This window comes from Asparagus officinalis, unplaced genomic scaffold (assembly GCF_001876935.1).
Source record: "Asparagus officinalis unplaced genomic scaffold, Aspof.V1 AsparagusV1_Un1483, whole genome shotgun sequence".
Classification (NCBI taxonomy): Eukaryota; Viridiplantae; Streptophyta; class Magnoliopsida; order Asparagales; family Asparagaceae; genus Asparagus; species Asparagus officinalis.
The window spans coordinates 1-8,946 of NW_017973742.1; the positions used below are offsets into that span (position 1 = coordinate 1).

General features: G+C 32.2%; 1 long non-coding RNA gene and 1 pseudogene across 1 annotated transcript; both read left to right on the forward strand.

The window, feature by feature from the left end:
* The first annotated feature begins 6 nt into the window (after positions 1-6).
* Positions 7-4,851, forward strand: LOC109828446 (annotated as a pseudogene).
* A 1,714-nt stretch (positions 4,852-6,565) lies between these two features.
* LOC109828447 lies at positions 6,566-7,702 on the forward strand. The gene is made up of 2 exons (XR_002243686.1): positions 6,566-6,923; positions 7,496-7,702. It is a non-coding gene; the product is annotated as an uncharacterized LOC109828447 (long non-coding RNA).
* Positions 7,703-8,946: the final 1,244 nt, after the last annotated feature.

The following is an 8,946-nucleotide window of genomic DNA, read 5'->3' on the forward strand; positions in this document are numbered from 1 at the left end:
AGTTGGGAGTAAGGGAAAAGAGAAGGCTTTTGTTGCTTCCGTGTTGCCACTTGCGATGGCTATTCAGTCTATGAGTGAATGCAGTTTAGGCCGAGCTAGATTGGCTATTGAATCATTGAGTGATCAAGAGCTAAAAGCAAGAGTGTTGGAGAATTTTGAGAAGAGAAGTCCAAATATTGACAAGTTAAAAGAAAGTTTTCAGGTGATTACTGAAAAGGCTTCATCTGGGTCAGATTATGTTAAAGGTTTGCATTCTGTGTATGATACTTTGATTAACTTTAGAGAGATTCTTGCTTGGGAGGCGGTGGTGGCTCTATTTGTGCTTGACACGGATGAATCGATTGAAAAGGTTCAAGTTGGTCCTTCAGCTAGTATTCTGGAGAGTGGAGAGAACTCAAAGGGTGAAAAAAAGAGCGAGAAGAAGAAGAAGAAGAAGAAGACTCTAGGGAAGGGAACTTCACTTATAAGGCAGCTTCTTAAAGACCGATTTATGGGCAAAAATGAGGCATCTATTGAAGATGTTGCTGTTTTGGTTGAGTGGGTAAAAGAACTTCTGCTTTACTTCGATCCCAAGGACAGTGGACTGGATTCCTTGCTGAATAAAGTGAAAGAGATAGTTGAGAACAATGATAGCAGGAGACTGCCAAAAATCCCGAAAGTAAGTACTGCTAATGTCATTATATCAGAATTTGAGAAATTGCTTGTGCTTAAACTTAGAAATCAATATTATGCACCCTTATTTGCTTCACTCTTGGAATAAACAGGGGTCATTCAGATTATTGCCAATACCTTATATGTTGGTATATTGTATGTCTCAAATCGCTCAAATTTTGTTGGCAGATAAAATCAGAGATCTGAAAAGTCATAGTCCTGCCATTAGCTCATTTTAAGATTTCTCTTCCATGAAAAAGTTGTTCAATTCACATTTTGATATAATGCAGAGTGAAGATTGTTATTTCTAAAAGCTATGCAAATAATTGAAGCTTTCTATTTTAAAAAATGTTATATTACTGAAGTCGTATGACCAAGGAATTAACCTTATGATTTTGGTTTTGTGCATCCAAACACACTCAGGAATCTGTGCACTGTGATTTGCATTCACACCTCCCTATCTCAGTCATTCATGCAACATTCTGCCTCCTTTCAGCTTGAAAGTACACATCTCTCGCCTGTGTATATCTGTATTAATATTGGCTTCCCTGTTTCTGTCATGTCGTTGGGGGGTGGAAAGACCAATTTGTTTGATTCTAGTTTTCCTTTCTTTATATTATTAAAACACATGAAAAAAGTAACCCGTCCTCTTAGGGTTGTCTTGTTGAGGGACTTCCAAGTTTTATATTTAAAAAAAACATTTTGAGACTAAATTTGGACTAGTAAATGATGCATAACTGGTGGAGCTTTTCTTTATGCTCACGATCTGAAGTCCATCTTTTTTAGGGAACCCGTGATTTTGCAAAAGAAAAAATGGCCATAAGGGAGCGTGCATTTTCAATTATCGTTAATGTTTTCAAGATGCACGGAGCAGTTGGACTTGATACTCCTGTATTTGAACTTAGAGAGACTCTTATGGGGAAGTATGGGGAAGATTCAAAGTTGATATATGACCTTGCTGACCAGGTATGCTGCTGCTCACTTTTGTCGGAATGTGATGTGTCAATTATTCCGTTTATGATGATGGTTGCTAGCTGGGTGTATTTTTTTGCAAGTATATAATTTGTCTGGAATTATTTTCAGGGTGGTGAGCTTTGTTCTCTGCGATATGACTTGACTGTCCCTTTTGCACGATACCTTGCAATGAACAATATCAGTGCGTTGAAGAGGTACCAAATAGCTAAAGTGTACAGAAGAGATAATCCATCAAAAGGGAGGTTTCGTGAATTCTACCAGTGTGACTTTGATATCGCTGGTCAATATGAAATAATGGAACCTGATTTTGAGGTTATCAAAGTTCTGACTGAACTGCTGAATGACCTCAATATAGACAACTCCCCAAAATCTCGAGCACATTCATAAACTCAAGAATTATGTGAACATGTAGTTAGCCGTAAAGGTTCTTCCATTGTGTTCCACAATTTATTTTCTCAACATGTTATCAAAATCTTACTGCATGCACTGCATAGTAATCTGAGGATGATTGAGTTCATGTAAAAGTGATGTCTTGTTTTCCAGAATTAGATACTGTTATTGTCAGTCCTTCCTCCCAAAAAACACATTTCATCACAACTACTTCCAAAATCTAAGGCATGTTGGTTTTCATACTGCTGCATCTTGTTTAGAATGCGTCAAACACTGTCAAATTTAATCTTTAATTTGTGACACAAGTATTTTTATGTCTTTTGAGATGATTCCTATTTTTTTGTCTGATTAAAAGTTCTGTCAACTTAGGTGGATGAAAAAGGCTTGACTGTTGAAATAGCAGAAAGAATTGGCATGTTTGTAAAGAAAAGAGGTTCGCCACTTGAATTATTATCAGAATTGAGAAGCAAGGATAGTCAGTTGTTGGATAACGCTGGATCTGTTATTGCCTTGAACGAATTGGAGATTTTATTTAAAGCTCTTGAGAAATCAAGATGTATAGACAAAGTTGTGTTTGATCTGAGTCTTGCAAGAGGTCTTGATTATTACACTGGAGTTATATTTGAAGCAGTGTTTAAAGGTTCTACACAGGTAATATATATACTCAAGAGTTTATTCTTCTAATGGTTTTTGACATATATTTGCCAGATGGTTTTGGTAACTGGTTACCTATCATGATGACAATCGTGATATGTCCATATCAAATACATAGCAGATACTTAGATACTACTATATTTTATGAATAAATGACGGAGCTTCTTATTTGTCTTGCAATTAAATATGTTGCATTTATGTAATTTGTCCACTTTCCTAATAAGGACTATGATCATTCACGTAGCTATTGAGATATATTATTACATGACTTGGAAAATATTTCAAATATTTAAGACTAGTATCATTTCTTCTTTCGCACTTGGGTCTTCCCTGAGGGCATGTTCAAATATTTCCTGTGAAATGTTTCATTTATTATTATGTATTTTAAGCTCAAGATGCCTTCGCATTTGTTCAACTGAGTCATATTCTTCAAGTTTTAGTTGCTGATATTTATGGTTAACACTCTTCTCATCTGTATTTAGGTTGGTTCTATAGCAGCTGGCGGGCGTTATGACAATTTAGTGGGGATGTTCAGTGGAAAACAGGTCCCTGCAGTTGGTGTTAGCCTTGGAATTGAGCGCGTGTTTGCAATTATGGAACAGCTCGAAAATGACAAACACGAGGTAAAATCTCAAGTCTCATTGGTTGCCTTTCATTAATTTCACTGTTATCTTTAATTTATTGAAAGCCCAAGTGTACATGTACTCTCCAAGTTATGTTTCTGGTATCTTGGATGAGGCTGACTTTAATAGTTATGAATTCATGAATAGATAGCAACATATAATATTGCGACATAATCCTGATATCGTGGTAGAGAACCATTGAAGTACAGAAGTGACAATGGAAGATTGCTAGGCTGAGGAGGTTAAGTCCAGGGACCTTATGTCATCTAAGTACTTGAATTACTAGTCAAAAATAACAGGAGGAAGAAGAAGAAATATGTAAAAGACTAAGATAACAACAACAAAGCCTTCCTTCAAATTTTGGTGTCGAAAACATGAATTGTATTCTTCTATTCAGCTCTTAAATGGTCATGCTCTGTTAACACTTATTATATACTTCTTCAACGAAATTCTCTTAGGCATACCTCTAATTCTCTTTTCTCCATGACTACTAGTAAGGGTAAATGTCAGATAGTCCCCTGAAATTTAGGTTTCCAACAAAACACGGCTGAATTCTATAAATTCCGCTAAACACTAAACACACATGAAGTTTTGGGTGTCTCACAAAATCCCATGAACTTTCAAATTTTCCCAACTGACCCCGCTTATGAAGTTAGTGGGTCTGGTTAAAACTTAAAAGACAAAGTACCCAGATTTACTTGACTTACTAACTCCTTTTGGAGGTCCTTCGGGAAAATTTTAAAGTTTCGTGGGTGTTGTGATACACATCAAAGTTCATGGGCGTATAGTGGAATTTGTAAACTACTAAAAAGGGGGAAAAAGAAGAAGAAGAAAGAAAGAAAGAAAGAAAAAAATGTGAAAATCCAGGGGTTTTTGTGTAGTTTACTCTATAAGTGAGAAGCCTGCATGGCGTAGTTTTCTTAATCTTTCTATGGACTTGCTTTGGTGAAAGAAAGAAATCATGGATTAAATCTTTTTTTTTATAATAGAGATGGATTAATGTTTTAAAATCTTACGAAAATCGTTTGATTACTTGTTAGTAGACTATGTCTCTTGGATTCACCTTAATCATCGCGCTTCATTTATCAGGCAACTCGTGCAACCGAGACACAAGTATTGGTCGCGATTCTCAGCAAGGATCTCGCTCTGGCTGCAGAGCTAGTGAGCGAACTGTGGGACGCAAAAATTAAAGCAGAGTTCGGACTCACCAAGAGAGTGATGAATCACATCAACCGCGCAAAGCAAGCTGGCATCCCTTGGATGGTGATTGTGGGTGAATCAGAAATAAGTAGCGGTATTGTCAAATTAAAGAACATTGAAGTTAACCAGGAGGATTCTGTGCCTAGAGAAGAAATGGTTAATGAGCTTAAAAGAAGATTAAACATTTGATGCGCGGATCATGTCATTGGGTTGCAAGTTACTGTAATTTGTTAGGCTACTGGCAATTGTTTGTTTGTGGTTAGGGTGGATCAATTGGATAGATGCTACTTGTTGGGTGGTATTTTGTAATCCTTTTTTTTTTTTTTTTTCATTTTTACAATCTAGAAATTTATCAACAGACCACACTGTGGAGACTAGAGAAAACTATACGAAAGTCTTTTTAAACAAAGAAATGACTTTTCTTTTCACTGTAACGGCCAAGTATGCGACTCATTAAATATAGGAAAAGTTTATTCTTAATTTAAGAAACAACATGCTATATAGTTAAATAATATTACTGCCACTTGTTATTACCGTATTATCTTTTAAAAATAATTTATACTCCTAGTAGAACGCACGTGCTTTGTTATTGTATTTGATATTATATTATTTAATAAATTATATATAACCATTAAAAGTTATTTTATTGTACTATGATTAAAATTTTTAACTTATACTATTACTAGTACTTATACTATTAACAAACAATTAATAGTTATTTTAATTTGTCTGTTATTATATTATTAAACTATTTATTTAGGGTTGTAAGTATTAAATAATAATGTAATCATTAGTTTAATGACACTATTGATGTAATTAAACCATTTAAATTATTAAATATCTATGTTATGTACATATTTTTTGACAACTAGTGACGTCCTGTATTGGTAAGCTTGAATGTGTTTTTATTAAGCACTAGTATAGTGCATATGTTTTGCATGAGAGTCTACCTGTTTTGTTTTATGTTTTTTTAAAATTTGTTTTGTCGGCTGCAAAATAACAAAATGACTTATATAGTAATATAAAATTTGAACATGTATAATTTTATTTAAATGAATAAATTGTACGATGAAACTTTGTATGATGAACTGTTCGATTAATTATTATAGTTTGGATAATTGTTATAATTTATTTATAATTTATTAAAATAATTATAATATGTTAAATAATTTCTTCTCTTTTAAATATAATAATATTATACACAATGTAATTATAATACTATTAGTAACTACATTTTAATTTCATAATTAGTTTATTACACCATTAGTACATAATTTAGTAATTGTATAGTTATCAAATTGTAGTTTGATTTATTAATTTAAAAAATACTATTAAAATCATTATCCTATAAATACTATTAAAATTATAATATACTATTATCATACTTTTAAAGGCTGACAAGATGAAAATGTAATAGGTAGTCCCCCATAAGAGATGAAACCCAAAGGTATAATGCATGAGCCTAATGAATTTTATTATTATTTTTTATATTTTTGAATTTTTTAAAGAATATGTGACGATAAATTAGGGATAAATTTTAATTTTTTATTAAATAACATAATTAAATAACAAAAAATAGTGTGACCAAAGGTTTTTGAAAAAGTAAGGAAATGCATAATTAATAAGAGGTTGTATATAATTAGTGAATGATTAATTACAACTAATGATATATTTGAGAATTATCAAACTTAAAAGGTAAAAAATGGAAATCATAAGTTTTAACAAGGCAATCCTCTTTTATATGTAGTGTGGATATCTACTAAATAATGATAATAATTTTTAATATTATATGACTTTATGTTGTAAAGAATATTATCTTGTTCGATAATTAATATTTCTTAGTAATAAAAAATTAGCTTGTGTATATTTAGAATATTATTATTTTAGAAAAAATATTTTATATAGTATTGAATATATTTACTTTTTAACAAAAAGTGAACGACTCATAAATTCTAAAGATCCAATATTTTTTATGTAATGGTGTGTTTGGAAATATGGATTCGGGTTCGAATTTCAAATCTAGTCCAGCCCAAATACAAAATCTCACGTTTGGGGCTTCAATTTGCGGTCGAATTTGAAACCAAATGTATTTCGCGATGAGTGGATTTGACAGCCTAAATAAACAGCAGGATTTCAAAATCTTGACCCTTAAATCCACCCTCCACCATGTCTGATCGCGATTACTCCTTTCGTCTCCCGACTCCCCCCCACAAATCATCGACTTTCCTCTCCGCTAACCCTTGCAGCGCCCGTCACCGCCCATCGCCGGGGCCTCGTCTTGAGCACCGACCTGTCAACGCCGGCCGCCCCTTGCCCCCCTACCCCTAGCGTACTCCTGTCTTCGCCCCTAGGGGCCCGTCGTCGGCGCCTTTCCCTGAACATCGCATGTTCGTTGCGAGCCTCTCTCTCTCTCAAATTTTGACCTCTCAGGTTTCCTCACAAGCGAAAACCCTAGATTGAGGGAGCTATCGAGACCCTAGATCTCTATATTAGTCGCTAGTTCTTCTCATTATGGAAAATTTCATGTTTTCATCATTTTATTTGATCCTTTTTTCACTTTGACATCCGTGTTCATGTTGACGGAAGATGAACTTCTTTCATATTTTTGTTAATTTTTTTTTTGTTGTCATTTTTTTTTAAAGTTTATTTTGTTTGCTAGATTAACTTTAATAGAGTTACAATACCACGGAGTGTGTCTCTGATTGAAGTTTTTAAGAAATAACATATCTTTTGATAATATTTGACATCTTTAAGTTTTATGAGAATGTGAAGATAAACTCTCTAGTCTTTCTTACACACTTAGTTATATTTGGAAAAAAAAATTAATTTTTATTGCTGCTAGACTTTGGTCCTTGTAGGTGTTAGCTACATTCCACATAGATCACTTGCTCCAGGCTTATGTTGCCACGTACGATTAGATATGTGGAACACAGATTTTGACTTATCGATTTAAAAGCTTGGTGATCATTTCGCCTCTTATTTCTTTCTTCTGATGATTGCAGGTGTATTTGGGAGTTTCTTCAGCTCAATCCTTGTCTCAAGGAGCATACCTATCACAATGCGGGTAATTGGATGTTATTGTTCTGATTCGTTATTTACCATGTTTGCTAAATTTGGTTGGTAAATGAATTTCAATTATTTACCCTGCAACTTTGGATCTTTCTATGCACAATGCCACGTTGATAGAATATATAGTTTACCATGATTAAGCTTTGGACACGCTGATGTCATATGATCCAAATTAGTTGATAGGGGAGTATAATTCAAACTCGATATTGAAAGGATTAAACACGTATTCACATAGCAGGAAATAGCATATGTATGCAGTTTTATTACATTTATATGAGGCTTGATGGTATAGTTTAAACTCGGTACCGAGTACAATTATAGCAAATACCACAACCTTGACTTGAACAATGATGCTAATATTAGAAAAATATGTACAGGTTCTTTAATTAAGAATTTTTTATAGAAGAATATGTCCAGGTTCAACCTCCATTCGAAAGTTTCTTTTGGCTCCAAATTTAACATTCTCGTTTTGAGGGTTGAGTTATTAACGGTTATAAAAGCATGCAATAAGACAAGCTCATAGTAATGCTTTCATTTTTATGTGATAACATTCTCTCTTTCACACTTAAGAGCTAGTTTAGGGATGCTTCTAAGCTTAAATGATTATTTTGTTTGGGAGGCGCTTTTAATTTGTAATCAATAAATTTGAAAATCATGTGTATGCAAATAATAGATTTGAAATCAAGTGATTTGAAATCCTTTTGTTTAAAAACTGTATCCAAACAAAGGATTTGTAAATCTATGGATTTCAAATTTTAGATTTGAAATCATGAAATTTCAAATCTTTACCTCAAATTCAAATCTTGTTTCCCAAACGCAGCCTAAAGTAATTTTCCTAAATAAAATTATTTTTAATTCATAATGTCCAAATTTTATGACTAAGACGATATTATAATATCGAAAAGGGTAATAATCGTTATAATATAAAAAATCAATCCCTATTTATACTATTATTAATAATTATAATTATGTACAATATTTTATTAAATAAATAATTTTACTATTTTATTATAATTAATAATTATTTTATAATAAATTGTAATATATTTATTAATTTTATTATCATTATAAATTATTAGTATATTCTAGCGAGTGGCCAAATATTTTGAGAAAAAGAAGAGAAAAGTATATGTCTCATAAATTTCAAGGATTCAAATATTTTTATAAAAATTAATTTTCAAAAATAAATATATTTTTAGTTTATAATATTCAAATTTTTATTACTAAGATGTTATTAATTATCGAACAAGGTAATATTATTTACAACATAAAAAATAACCCACATTTATACTATTATTGATAATTATAATTATGTACTATATAAATAAATAATTATCACTATTTTATATAATTAATAATTCTTTATAATAAATATAATTCCAGT